General features: G+C 31.9%; 1 long non-coding RNA gene across 1 annotated transcript; it reads left to right on the top strand.

Moving 5' to 3' along the window:
* The first annotated feature begins 269 nt into the window (after positions 1-269).
* Positions 270-2,110, top strand: LOC134252813 (uncharacterized). The gene is made up of 3 exons (XR_009989022.1): positions 270-1,230; positions 1,465-1,555; positions 1,725-2,110. It is a non-coding gene; the product is annotated as an uncharacterized LOC134252813 (long non-coding RNA).
* Positions 2,111-14,857: the final 12,747 nt, after the last annotated feature.

Below are 14,857 nucleotides of genomic sequence, written 5' to 3'. Positions count from 1 at the left end.
AGATTTCGTCTAACGGCGTCTTCATTAACCTTCAAGATAATTTAAATAAATAATTTGAAGTTGTTAAGATTCATTGATTAATTATCGTTGTTTAACGAGTCGTCAATATTTCGGCGATCACACTATACAGAGTACAATCCAATACCAACACCCCATGGTCTAGGAAAATACACGAATAAAATACCCCATCCCAACCACCGTCATCCCCCTTCCCATCCCCCCTCTCTTTTCCAAGCATAATCAAAAAGCTACCCAAACAAAAACTTTTCTTAACAAATCATGCCAAAATCACATACAAACCATATCAAACTCACAAATTCATGATTTTGAACTATGATTTAGACAGTATCCATTAAATGGATCATACTGAAATCATAGATGACAAATAAGGAAGTATGATCCTGATGTGGTTTGTTTCTGGGGAATGAGTCTGGTATGATTTTCTTGCGATTCTGACATGTGCCATTAACTTAGAAAAAAAGGAACATGAGTTTGAAATGATTCGTTAACTTTAACTGCTTAAAGTTTGTGATTTTGATATGGTTTCTTAACTTAGTCTTTAAACTCCATACGAGTTACACATGATCTGTTAACTTCTCTGTTGAGAATCATGAGTTTTACATGATCTGTTAACTTTGTCAGAATTGGTTGTATGATCCTGATATGGTTTGTTAACTTTGTCATCTATGATAGGTGAAAATGCAAGCTTTAAATTCACTTTAGCTTGGAGAATCAAACAACATACATACATCAATAAAAGTCTTATTTAAAAGAAAACAGGAAAATTAAGTTTTAATAATTAAAATGCACACAGCATGTACAGGTATAAGTAACAAAGACTATATTTTTTTGAAATTGAATGAAATGACAAACAAATTTAATACAATAATTCATATTTAAATTAGCACACATGTATTTTGTTTAAATAACGCAGCCAGAATTTTATTAAAACTCTTTCTCTTCATGTAATATTTGTGATCCACTCCCAATCTAACTTTGAGGCATTAGATTTGGATTGGATCACTGGTCAGTTTCAGAGTCGTAGTAACCTTGTTATGCAATTCTCCTGCTGGGCAGCACGCTGTAGTACAGTGGTTTGCAGCTGATCTAGGTCAGAATTTGAATTCTGATAAACAAGATGTGCGTGTTTTCTTGTTGCCGATTTAAAAGAAAAGCCTTTGCATCATATAAGCAATAACAATAAGTGCTGGACTATTAACTCTATTCTCGGTGAGTATAATTCATCAATTTTATTGTTGACCTTTTTTAATTTCTACCAGCAAGTGCATGATTCATTTTTCCTTTGTAAATGTGTAGAAGAGACATAGCAAAGCTTTACATGGATTTGAGCTGAAAACTTAATTTAAGCATCAAATTGACCTTGTTGATTCAAATATTTGTTGTACATGTACATGTTAATCATTATATAAAATGTTTATTTATAAAAATGAAATTCTTTTGCAGCTACAGACATTTCCATCTTCATGATTAACATCTGAGTTGCATTCAAATTCACAAATTCAAAAGATCCGCCTTTGGTGAAGACAAAATTTGTGTACGTAAATAATATTACATTTCAACAATAGTATTCTTTTGGTGATAAATCTAATTCTTTTCACTAATGCAATGAGGAAAGTACTTGAATATTTCATATTTTCATGATCTAAAGATAATGATATGTTGATTGATAAATAAATACCACTTTCTCTACGTTTCTTTTTAAGGTGCTTATGTACACATATAAAGAGCGTATATCAGAGGATAGACTACTTCATTGAGAGCCCTTTCAGTGTTTGTGATTCTGAATAATAGATCCACCACTCTGCTGATTCTGTAGTGAACAGATGTTGTAATCATAAATAAGCAGTGATATCAGTGAGTTCCGGATTATTCTTTAAGAAGAATGGATTTCTGTGATTCTGTTCTTATACAATTCAGTGAATAGTTTGGATAATGTTTTATATTTAAATCATCATCTTATTAAGGAAGATCATTTTTTGGGATTATATTTATATGACGTCATGGTTCATGTGACATAAGTGTATAATATTTCTCTTAATTTTTGGTAACTGAAATTATTTATCAAATATTAAAGACAACTTTATTGCAAATATCAAAGTGTTTAGTAAAATTGTATAAGAAGTAGAATTTTCCTATGAGTTGTTCTATTTAACAGATCATACCAGGATCATGATTTTGATACGAGTTGTTAGCTACAACAGATCATACCAGGATCATGGTTTTAATACGAGTTGTAAGCTACAACAGATCATACCAGGACCATGGTTTTAATACGAGTTGTGAGCTACAACAGATCATACCAGGATCATGGTTTTAATACGAGTTGTGAGCTACAACAGATCATACCAGGATCATGGTTTTAATACGAGTTGTTAGCTACAACAGATCATTCCAGGATCATGGTTTTGATACGAGTTGTTAGCTCTACAACAGATCATACCAGGATCATGGTTTTCTTGCTAGTTGTTTAGTTTAACAGATCATCTCAGAACCATGATCCATTAGCTCATTTGCATGTGAAATTTTCCTATACCGAAATCATATCAAAACCATGATTTACACACGAGTTGTTAGCATGATCCGATAGGCTGTTTTTTCTGTTTGGGTACCAAACACCTCGCCCCTATCTCAGTAAGTGAAGAAATAATCAAATGTCGCCAGGCTCTTATCAAGTTCCGCGAATGACAACCTCTCAGGTCCGTTCACGACTAATCAGAATTACACACACTATGATTTCCTGTTGAATATTATATATTCATGGTCTTTATCTTCTTCACTTCCTGTTAACCATGTACTTCTTTTATTTGCATTGTTTCCGAACAGAATGTCCTTATAAATAATTTAAAACCCTGAATTTTTTTTTTATTTGAAGTGTTTAGGAACAGAATGTCCTTATAAATAACTGTAAAAGTTGTAATTTTGTCTGATAAACTTGAAAGCTGAAATGTAGTAACATATAAAACATGTTTATTATGAACAACTTCAATCCTTTTATAGTTTTAATCAAATAAAAGAATTCATAAAATGTAGTAACGTAAATGTATGTGATGAACAACTTAAATCCTTATTACATTTAATCACATTTAACAATAAGACTTCGGTTAAGCAATTAACACATTTTATGAAAAGAAATAAACTTTGACTTTTTTTTATTTTATTGGCCGTATCATTTTATAAGGTATTTATAGGTATCCGTGGAGTATATTCTCTGTACCGAAGATGAATATACAAGGGAAATTTTCAAATTCATAAATAAATTGCTTAGATGTTCGAAGAAAGTACTAGGATGAACTTAGCTGCCAATCTGTAGCGTTATGGATTATTATACTTGTCTTTGACGATAACGCTACAGATCCCGTAGTGCAAAAAAGTGCAATTTACAGCGCAATATTTTTTGCACATTTTTTGGAGAATTTCTCCACTTTCCAGCATCGGTCAAAAAACTACCTTTCACTCCCTACTTCAAGACACATAAGTTAGCTAATCTATATATTTAATCCATTTACCTACCCTTTATAGTCATCTTTACAGGTGATAAATTCACTTAACTAAAATTATTTGTTAGATTGCTAAAAATCAACTTCAAGCGATTTTCGTTTCTTTAGAGACAACTATAAATGGTTGGGAGGTAGATAAAATATACATTTGGCTACAGAATGTGTCTACAATTAGGGAGTGAAAGGTAGTTGATTAATTAATGCTAGAAAGTCGAGAAATTCTCCCAAAAAGCGCGCAAAAAATATTGCGCCGAAAATTGCACGCTTTTGCATTACGGGATCTGTAGCTAGGATGAACTATGAAAAATTAAGAGATTCCTATCAGCAATTTGAGAAGAGAAAAATAATTGAAGCTGGCATTTTAAAAGTTTGTTTTACGGGTCCGTCGAAGCGATTTTTTTTACACAGGGGGAAAAATAATATGGTACAAGTAGAAATTCTGGGTAAGCGCGGAGAAATTTTTTTTTTTTCCACAGCTGACATTTCTAAAAGACAAAAGTATCTTGTCTTTTGCCAGTAGTGATTGTCGTATCTTCTTGTACGTCAGATATAACTGATTTATAAATCATAAAATTGTTGAATGCTATCTTATGATAAAAAATGATTTTTTTCCACTCTAAATATCATGTAACATATTTTATTTCCATTTACACCTCAGACCCAAAGGAATGTTGCTTAACTTCAAATTTTCGAATTGTTTCTTTTCCATAAGGATAACCAATTTTTTTTTTGCTTATTTTTGAAATTCATGCTTTCAGAGCATCTCTAAAACCATTTTTAGCATGTTCTTTCTTAAAAGCAACACGTAATTTGCATCTGCGGAGTGTTCCAATAAAATTTTCCAAACTGTTCTATACACAAAACACTGAAGAGTTTAAATTCTAGGGTAGTTTTCTGCTGATAGAGAGATCTGACCTGAGATGTAAAGATAGACAATAATATTTACAGTTAGTTATGCAATGGATAATGGAATACATATGATTAAGATAACGATTATCAATTTTGCTTACGACAACTGCCCTAACGTCAGTGGCAATATAGCTTTCTTACCTGTATAAGATTTCCTCAAGTTGATTTGAAATGCATATGCGAGTTATATTACGAACATTATTTACAACGAGGTAAGCTAAAACATTGTTGAAACAAGGATATCAACAGTCTCGTTTGAAGTAAAAGATTCACAAATTTTTATAGAGGCGATAACTGACCTTTTCTTTATATACAATATATCATTATGTGGAATGTTGACAGGTGTTTTTCATTGTATTGTGAAATCGCTAATTTTCCTGTTGGTTAATTTTCGTGGTTTTCAAGGTATGATTGGTTGATTGTATACTGTTTAACATCCCTCTCTAGATTTTTTCACTGATATGGAGACGTCACCATTGCAGGTGAAGGGCTGCTAATTTGGGCCTATGCTCGACACTTACGGCCTTTGAGCAGGGAGGGATCTTTATCGTGCCAGACCTGCTGTGACACGGGGCTCGGTTTATACGGTCTCATCCGAAGGACCGCCCCATTTAGTCGCCTTTTACGACAAGCAAGGGGTACTGAGGACCTATTCTACCCCGGATCCCCACGGGTGTTTCAAGGTATGAAGAGATCCATGAATGCATGTCTACCACTCAATGCAATTTAGCTATTGTATATCTACTGATCAATTCTTCATACACGAAATAAAATCTCCATGAACCAACTTTTTGATCACCCCTCCTATATAAACATTTGAGTTTAGTTTTTATCTGGTGATGAAATCTTTAAACATGTGCGTTTCATATACTGCAAAATTTCAAAGAAAACAGGTGTTTTAGAAAAAGATAGTTCCCCCAAAATGTAAGATTACAGGATATGAATCATTATTTGGCATTATAACAGTCCTTTGACAGATTAAAAATCAATTATCTGTTTTGCTCTCAACCACATGCATACAAATACATTTCAAGACTGATGGCTTTGGATTTTAGTAAATGTCAGCAAATTAACAATTAGATTAGCATTTATGCTGTGTCTATTTCATTGAAAAATATAATTTGATATTAAAGTTAAAACCGTTCATGTAGATGGACAAATACACCTTAATTTTCTAAGTAAAATAATAAGAACCAAATTAGATTCTTTTTAAATGACAAAAAAAACAATATAACGTTAGGCATGTGTTGCAATCGAATTTAACACTGACTTAATCAATCAACAGAAATTCATCGTTTGTGTTCAAACAGAGTTTATTAAACCTAATAGTAAGGTGAACACCTTTGTTTCTGATTTGCTCCTTGATCAGATATCAAGAGTAAAATCATGTAGTGTACGTCAGAATTAAAATTCATTCAACTTCAGAGTTGATTTCATCACAGTATGAAAGGATATAATTCATACAATATCTTCTGTCGTAATCAATATAAATTTATTTTCTCAATGGTTCATGTTATTGAATAGACGAAAAAAAATCAATAGCACCGTCTTGATTTATAGATAACTGTAAATTAATGTCAATCCCTGTGTTTTATTGAATTAACAAATCATTCTCAAACAGATTTGAATGTGTGTAAATGTTTGTATTTCATTTTATCGGAGAGAATTCCGTTTAAGTTTTGTTTATGTTTGTTTCCCTTAATTCATTCAACAAAGCTGCACGTGTAATATGAAAGTATTTATGGAAATCGGCAAATATCGTCGCTGTAAGCATTTAATGTACTCGACACCAGTGTATTTAATGCATGTGCATCCATTCTTCTTTACTTAGATAATAAACCTGCTGAATGCATGTTTTAATATTCATATGAAGCAGAATTTGTGTAAAATCTTATGCGTGAAATGAAGAAAACACTTACTTACTGCGACCTTCAACTCGACATTTAGATATATCGACGACGTATTGTCCATTAACAATTGTTATTTCCATTCCTACGTAGATACGATATATTCTTGTGAGCTTGAGACACATCTGTTTCTTACATGGAAATTTTACTTGAAAAAAAAAAAAACCGTTTATGATAATCTAACAAGATATATGATAATATATGTGATGACGTTAACTTTTCTTTCTTCAACTTCCCTTACTTATTCAGCAATATACCTTCATATATCTCAGTTGATTCGATATGCAAGAGCATGTTCTATGTATGAAAAATTTCTTTAAAAAAAAGGTAAATTATTGACAAGCATGTTGAGGAAAGACGAATATCAACTGTACCGTTTAAAGTCATCATTTCCCAAGTTCTATGGTCGATACAATGAACTTGTCAGCAAATACAATTTATCATTGAGTCAAATGTTGACTGACGTTTTTCATACCAATTGTTAGTCCATTAATTATACACTGAATTGACGTCGGATTTTTCCGTTATTTCCTGATCATAACAAGGAACACATGGCGGGTGTGACCGGTCAGCTGGGGATGCTCACTCCTCCATGGGACCTGTTCCGACCTCTGATGTTTTGGAGATCTGTGCTCATTCTTCTCCTATTTTGTATTATTTTGTGGATTTTTAGATTGAATATTGTTCGTTATCTCCATATCCTTCCTTTGTCTCTCTCTCTCTCTCTCATTTTGAAGAATTAGACAAGTATTGTCTTTATAGGCAATAACACGATGCTGTAAGGAATGCAAGAAAATTCTATAAGATTAGTTTTAATCAGTTTCTTTATCAAAATTATACAATGTCATTATTAAGATACTAGTATTCTTTGAAGCACATGCAATAGACCTAGCTCCTTTATGAACAGGTATTTAGAAAAAATCAAGTTTGTCTATTTTTGTTTTACCTAGTTTACTAATGATTCACACTTATATGATTAAAAAAAATAACTTGTGAAATTCCATTCTACTTATAACGTTTACTGTATCTATTCAATAAGTTAAAAAAAAGATTGCTTCCAGCCTTTTACATTAGGTTAATTTATGTCGTTTTCCCTGTGTCACAAACAGCCTCTCTTAGACATGAGAGATAACTCTACATATAATATGGTTCAATTTTAAATTTTGCTTCAACTAAATTACCGTATAAGTGGAAATGTTAGCGAGACGCAAATTTAGCGATTTGTTCATAAAAACTGTCAATTTATTTTTAGCGAGATGTTATAAAGGCATTTTTTAAATGCAGACTAAAGAACTTATTACAAATAAAACGCAATCAATTTTAAGCAATATTCAATTTTACACTAATAATGCTAATAATGCCAAAATTAAATCCTCGCTAAAAATTCTACTTTCATGGTACTATGATGCTGTCTACTGAATATTGTCATATCTTTGTGAACTTATTTATGTTGGTGAAAACAAGGATTCACTTCATAAAAGATATTTAAACTATTCAAACACAAGACAACACAGTGTTCAAGGTTCAGCTGGTTCTAAAATCCAATAAATAAATAAACATCTTAATCTTTACAACAGGTCCTACAAAAATCAAAGTTTAAAACCTCGGCAATATGTACAATATTTGTATTCAAACTCGTACATTTGCACAGCCAGTTTGTGCCAATATTTACCAATATACCTTCATTAACATCTTTATTATATATGTAAAATATTTCCTCATAATTTTAAGTATCAGTATTCAAATTAACGCCTGTGCTAGACGTGTTCAATATTGTATCATTCTGATGACCCCCGAACATTATGATTTGCTTTTTTAGGTTTTAATAGGTTAAATATGTACTAAAGTTCTAATAAGTATTTCATTTTTGTGCAAATAATAAGGAAATCTTACCCAGATGCCACATTCTTTATTTAATTTAACTCAAAACTATTGATGAACACACATTAAAACTGTTTACCTCAGTGGAGAAAATACAATCTAGCAAAATATGTATCAAATTATATCTATCTTTTAAAATGATTACGATTCATGATTTGATAACAGATTTTCTAAAAGGTGTTGCAATGCAGCTTTGTTACAACGCGAAATGTAATAACAACGCGAAATGTAATAAACCTGGATTATTACATTTTGCATTATTACATTTTGCGTCGAGATCAACGCAAAATGTAATAACGTGCTTTTTCGTTGTTACATTTTGCGTTATTTCATTTTTGCACTAAAGACAACGCAAAATGTAATAAACAGTATGTAATAAAACAAAATACAATTTTTTTTATTGCGTTTAACAAAAAAGATCATAAAATTGATTCAAAATATATATATAACCAACATGGGTAAAACGCTGTACAAAATATTTAGAACTAAAACAATGAGAACAACGCTAGGGCTTTTACAGACATAAATACATCAAAATGTATTGTTTTTCTGACTCTGACTGTAGTAATATTGAATACACTGTGCTAAATTATAAAGCTTTAATTAAACTTAATTGGCATATTTTTGATAGTCTTATAGTCTTATTAAATTTCTAACCAATAACACAATTTATTTAATTACCAAAGAATTGACCATTAGTTCATTATTAGCTCTTGATATGCATGTTTGGTATGTGTACATTGGTTAACAAAGAAGTGTGTGTGTGTGTGTGTGTCAAGCGAGGAAGGGCAGGGATAGAGTTGAGTGTTTACTTAGCATATTTATCATTGTATTACTATGGACATGCAGAAACAGTCCATTTTATTATTTGATAGAGAGAGAGAGTGGGGGGGGGGGTGTTTTTGCTTGTCTGCAATGCAAGCGATTTGCATAGATCAGTATGGTATCACAATTGTCAATAAACCCTTCAAAAATATATTTACACCTGCCAGTACAAATAAATAGGTTTTCTTTTAGATTCATTGCATTTTCTATTTAAAAAAAGCAAAAGTACACTGCTACTCACGCGCGTTTCTAATTTGCAACAACTATAATTTGAATACATTAATTAAACTGATTTTAAACACATGTAGCTTATTATATCAATATATTATGAAATTCATTAATTGTAGGAAATTGCATATACATGTATCTGTTTTTTCCTTTTGTTTAATATCCTCTTCATCGGCTACTACTCTATTAATAATTGTACTCAATCTGGCTGAATAAAGAGTACTATAACATTTTGCGTTCTTGCTGTTTGCTTAATCTCGACGCAAAATGTAACAACACAAAATGTAATAATCCAAAAATCATGCTATTACATATTGCGTTATTACATATTGCGTTGATCTCGACGCAAAATGTAATAACGCGAAATGTAATAATCCTCAAAGATGTCTTGTTACATTTTGCGTTATTACATTCTGCGTTGATTTCGACGCAAAATGTAATAACAAAAAATGTAATAATCCATGTTTATTACATTTCGCGTTGTTATTACATTTCGCGTTGTAACACAGCTTTAAATCAATTTAGACCCAAGGGCAGACCGCTCCACCTGAAGAAAACACCCAGCGAATAACAACTATTTAGTAAGCAGTGTAGAAATGATTTCTTTCTACAAGTTAAATACAATGAGGTTTTTATTTATACAAGGTTTTCAAAATAGATAGTTAGAACATATTTTAAACCCAAAAAGCTATTGCTCTAAATGTGTATCCCTTCTCGCGCAGATATTAATTGATGTAGACTGGCAAGCTTTTTAAAAAGATGTTACTTGTGTCTAATTTCATGTCACAAAAGGAAAAAAAGCTTTCATGAGACAAGAAGAATAACTCTTCCTGATTTATCTCGTCAGTTTTTACTTCAAGAGTTTTTCATAACTTTATTTTTAAGATAATTTACTGTTTTGATTACAGTAAAACTATCAGTTATTCAAATCGGATATCTAAAATAAATTTCAGTCAAAAGAATTCATACGCACTATTTGTGAACTAAAAAATACATATATGCCTTTAAATTAAATAAAGTCAAAACTAGAACAAAACCTTTACTTTTCCTCTCTATATGACACATTATCATGTTTACACAAAAATAGCTATGCTATTATTTCTACTTTCAAAGAGAGTTGCTGAAATTGTTTCATGGATTTAATTATTTATTTACGGTTAATGAAATACCCAATGCATTCATTTCAAACTAGTATCAAGAGGCCTTCCGATTGTAGCTACATTCCTATTGAGTTGCATTGCTACAGGTAAAACATATTAAAAATCACCTTTGGAATGATGAAAATCTCCTCTTAAGGTTTGATTTAATATATGCTCAATTTTAAGTCATTTTTGGTAAGAAAGATAGTCTTATCGTCTACACTGAAATAAAAATATAAGGAATGAATCTTATTTTAACCCATGTTTTACTTTATAACATGTTTTTAAGCCGTTAGCTATATTTACGTTATACATGTAGTGCATTATATAAAAGAAACTTCACTCCTCAAACGCTATCATTGACATTTTAGCATATTTACAATGACTTGTTGATGTGAATTGGAGTACCTGAAACTTTATATAATTTGAAAACATGAAATTGTAAGAGTGGGAACATCTTAAAGATTAAATCATAATCTGTTAGATGACGAATGTACCCTTGTATTATTTATATCATTTGACAGTTTTGATCGCCATTAATTCGGAACCTTTGAAATGTTCCTCTGGGATTTCCGGATCAGAGGTTTTGAGATGCTCCCCGGAATTTGTCAATGTGAGTAGTTGGTGTTTCTCTTTCCACAAGGAACCGACGTCCATGTTGAATTCCAGTGAATTCTGTCACCAGCAGGGGGCTCACATGGTCGTCATAGACTCAGAGGAGAAAGAAAAAGTACTCACCAACTATATTGATAGTAAGAGAACAGGGGAGGATCTAGGCATGAAATTGCGCTGTAAATCTAAGGTCATATCAACCATTATGTAAAATGTACCTATATAAGTGTTGATAGATTTGTATAATCTAAATATTGATGAATCGTAATTTGACATCGAATATCTTAATACCCTCAACATACTCTAAATATCAAGTTAAACACTAGAATATGTGATTTTAAATTGAACCCTCCATCCCCCCCCACCCCACCCATCCCCCAAAAAAGAAGAAGAAGAACCCCATACGAATCCTAACGATGAGGGTGAAATAGCAGTTGCCCCCATCTTTGGCCTCCTTTTGACTAATCATAACGACGGCAGGTGACTGAGAGAAACTACACGTACTATACAGGAGAAGAAGGACCCAAACTTCCCTTTATTTGTGAGGATTCTCCATTTCATTTGGAGCATGAAGAGTGTTCTGTTACATAATGATTCATTCTCTTTTAATTAAAAAAAACACTTGCAACTGTTATCTTTTGTTATATAATTTCATTAAGTATGGTGTATACAGTTCTAAATCAGGAAATGGAGTGTTCTTAAGTTAACGTTGGATCGTATATTCGTCTCCTCGGAATTCATCTAGATTTATCATCGGATCGTACATTCCTCTTCCCGGAAGAGATCTTAATTTATCCTCGGATTGTATATTCGTCTCCTCGGAAGAGATCTTGGTTTATCCTCATGTTTATTGGGATCTCCTCTAACCATACATACAAACATTTTAGAACAAAGTGTTGTTTTTAAAATTTCTATCCAAAAAATAAGGGGCCAATATATTTTCCTAGGACGCTCGGTCCAGTTGTCTGTTTGTTTGTGATTTTTTTCAGCGATAAAAATTAATTTGAAATCGACTCTTGAGGGTTTCCATAATCCATGGATAATCTTTCGTCTGTTAAAAAAAAATAATACTTCACAGAAAAATGTATGATAGCATATTTTTTTTTATAAAAAAAACAACTTTTATTACTGAAAATTTCAGAGTGATTCAAAAAGAAAAAAATGGATATTAAGATGTAATGATGTTTACCTAGTGGCGTCTAATCATCATGATGGTCCCCCTCACTGAGGTCCCACTCCTTACTGTGGGACACCATGGACAAGACCAGGACTCCGGGGACCATTGTCCGTTAAGGAAGGCTTTGTGACATCCGTTAAACCACCAGCCCCCTCTAATGTCACCGTTATCAGCACAGTTAAAACCACTTTGTCCGTCGTTATCTCTGTCTGGTGTGCTGAAGTACATCCCAGACAGATCTCCCCAAGAAGAACCGGTGTCCAACATACTGTCTCCTGTAAAATTAAAAAAGAAAAAAATACATGGACACTTGTTTAAAATAGATCAGCAGAGTTATATCCACTATACTCGTCGTTACCTCTGTCTGGGTGGAGAAGAACATCCCAGACAGATCATGGTAAAATAAAACATGCTGTCCCCTGTAAAATCAAACAAAAGGAATCACAAAGTTAATTGATTTATATATTTTTAATCTAATTGTCAATAATAATGAGGTACTTCTAAGATAGACGGCTTTAGGTGCTGGGTAGAGCGATAATATTTATTTAGTTAAGCTGTAGAATCCCTGGTGTCTATCATACTGGCACCTGCAGAATTAGAGAAAATATATAACAGAGATAATAATTATTAATTTACATCACATTAATCTTAATACTGAAGTACGTCTGAAATACATTGTTTAACGTGTTGTTACCTGTACGGAGAGATAAATATAATACAAGACAACAAAACACTACACAATTCACATAGCATCCTTTCTAGTGTAACAATAAATAACAGACGGGTTACACTGGGGGGGGGGGGGGGTTAAAGGTCATTTGAAATTTTAGAAAATATGAAAAAATGAAATTTTAATATTTGTCCGAGAACGTGCCTTCAAACATGTATAACATGCAATATAAAGTAAATCATAAATAAGGAGATAAGATATGGTGTATCTGTGAATCTTTTAAGATGGTAGATTTCCTATTAAATAAATGTAAATGTGAAACGCGTTGAGGTCTTTTGAATCAGGCATTTTAAGCTTTTTTTATTTGAATATTTATCCGATCAAATATTTTTTATCATCAAAAATTTGCTAATCTTTAGACATTTAAGATTAATGACGCACGGTAAACTTCTTATTCAGTAGTAGTAAAAAATGTGGATCATTGAAAATCAGACTAACATGCGCTGTAAACTTTTTCCGTATCAGTTAAAATGTGAATTATAAAAAATTATCAGGAAACCCAATCTGAAAAGCAATGTTGAACAAATGTAATTATTGGATTTGTTTGTTTAAAAAAATTAATTTTTCCTTGTACATTAGATGTATAATTAGAAATTTTATCTACTTGACAATAACAGATTCAATATCTGCTGAGTATATGAATTGTTTCTGCAAATGAAATTCTGTAATATTAAACATGTTTATTTAGCGTGGAATCAAAAAAGTATACATAATATCAGAAAAAAACACATCTTTCTTTTTTCAAGAACTTTATAATCTTTCAATACAGAAAAGAATACTTATGATAATATACGTTATTTTAACCCAATTTTAATAACATAACATGAATACACTTACCTAAAGTTCCCGTGGCAGGTCCTGCAAGAAAGAGTTGATATTTTCCTGCTTCGTCGGAGACAGAGAATCGGTCGTACATTTCATACAGCGTTGTAACATTCTGAAGAGTGATGGACACATACAGGGATGATGGGTTTTCTTTTGTTAATTTATGGATTACGTCATTTCCTGTATTAAGATATATTTGAAATCATCTGAAAAGTTCATCGAATACAATTAATTCTTTTAAAATCTATATGAATCTACCGTAATGAAAAATCAGATTATTTTCCATAGCTGTAGACAATATTGCTAAATTAGTCTCATTAGAATATGCCGCTAAATGATATTCCTCTTTTCTATTTTTTTTTTATTATTTGAAATATCAATAAAACACGATATCTGAATATCATAGAACACACATTACCTGGTCTTAACTTTAGATTTTTTTTTTTATCTTAAAACTTTGAAGGACTAAAAGTTCTTATTTGAAACCGATTTACACTTACCAATCCAGACATCCTGTTCTGGTGAACCAAAGCCATTCTTATAATCCGTCCAGTTCCTGTCCAAGGTTACGGATCCGTCTACGCGTTTCTGAATTGCCTTTAAAAATTAGCATACATTACATTTAGATTTATTGCTTCGAACAATCGTAGGATCGATTTTTTATGATATAAACTACAATACAATCCTACAATCCTTAAAACCACCGAAACAAGGTGTGTTATATTAAGTACTTTTAATCATAAAATAAAAAACCTACCGTCCATCCACCACCCATCGTGGTCATGTCGCAGTAGACACTTATTGGAAGGTTAATGTTCTGTAGGGGTATATATCATACACCCCTGTGATGGTTTGTCCATTTTCTTGAAGATCCTTGCAATCTTTGGGCATGCTAGAAAAATCTAAAAAAAAAAAAAACAAAAAAAAACAAGAAACTTGATAAAAAAATCGTGTCCCCTCGAGAAGGACCTAAAAAAACCAAAGAAGCTAAGACAATAAAAAAAACCCCAAATATACATACCGTTATCTGAGTAGTATCTCCAGCCGGCCTCCTCAGACAGCACAGACGTTAGACTTTTCTTGTGGGTACGGCATTTCTTCATTTT

This window comes from Saccostrea cucullata, unplaced genomic scaffold (genome assembly GCF_032062105.1).
Source record: "Saccostrea cucullata isolate Sc308-1 unplaced genomic scaffold, CSIRO_AGI_Scuc_v1 ctg4092, whole genome shotgun sequence".
NCBI lineage: Eukaryota > Metazoa > Mollusca > Bivalvia > Ostreida > Ostreidae > Saccostrea > Saccostrea cuccullata.
The sequence above is the reverse complement of the archived record's forward strand: the minus strand, read 5'-3'. Positions and strand labels throughout refer to the sequence as shown.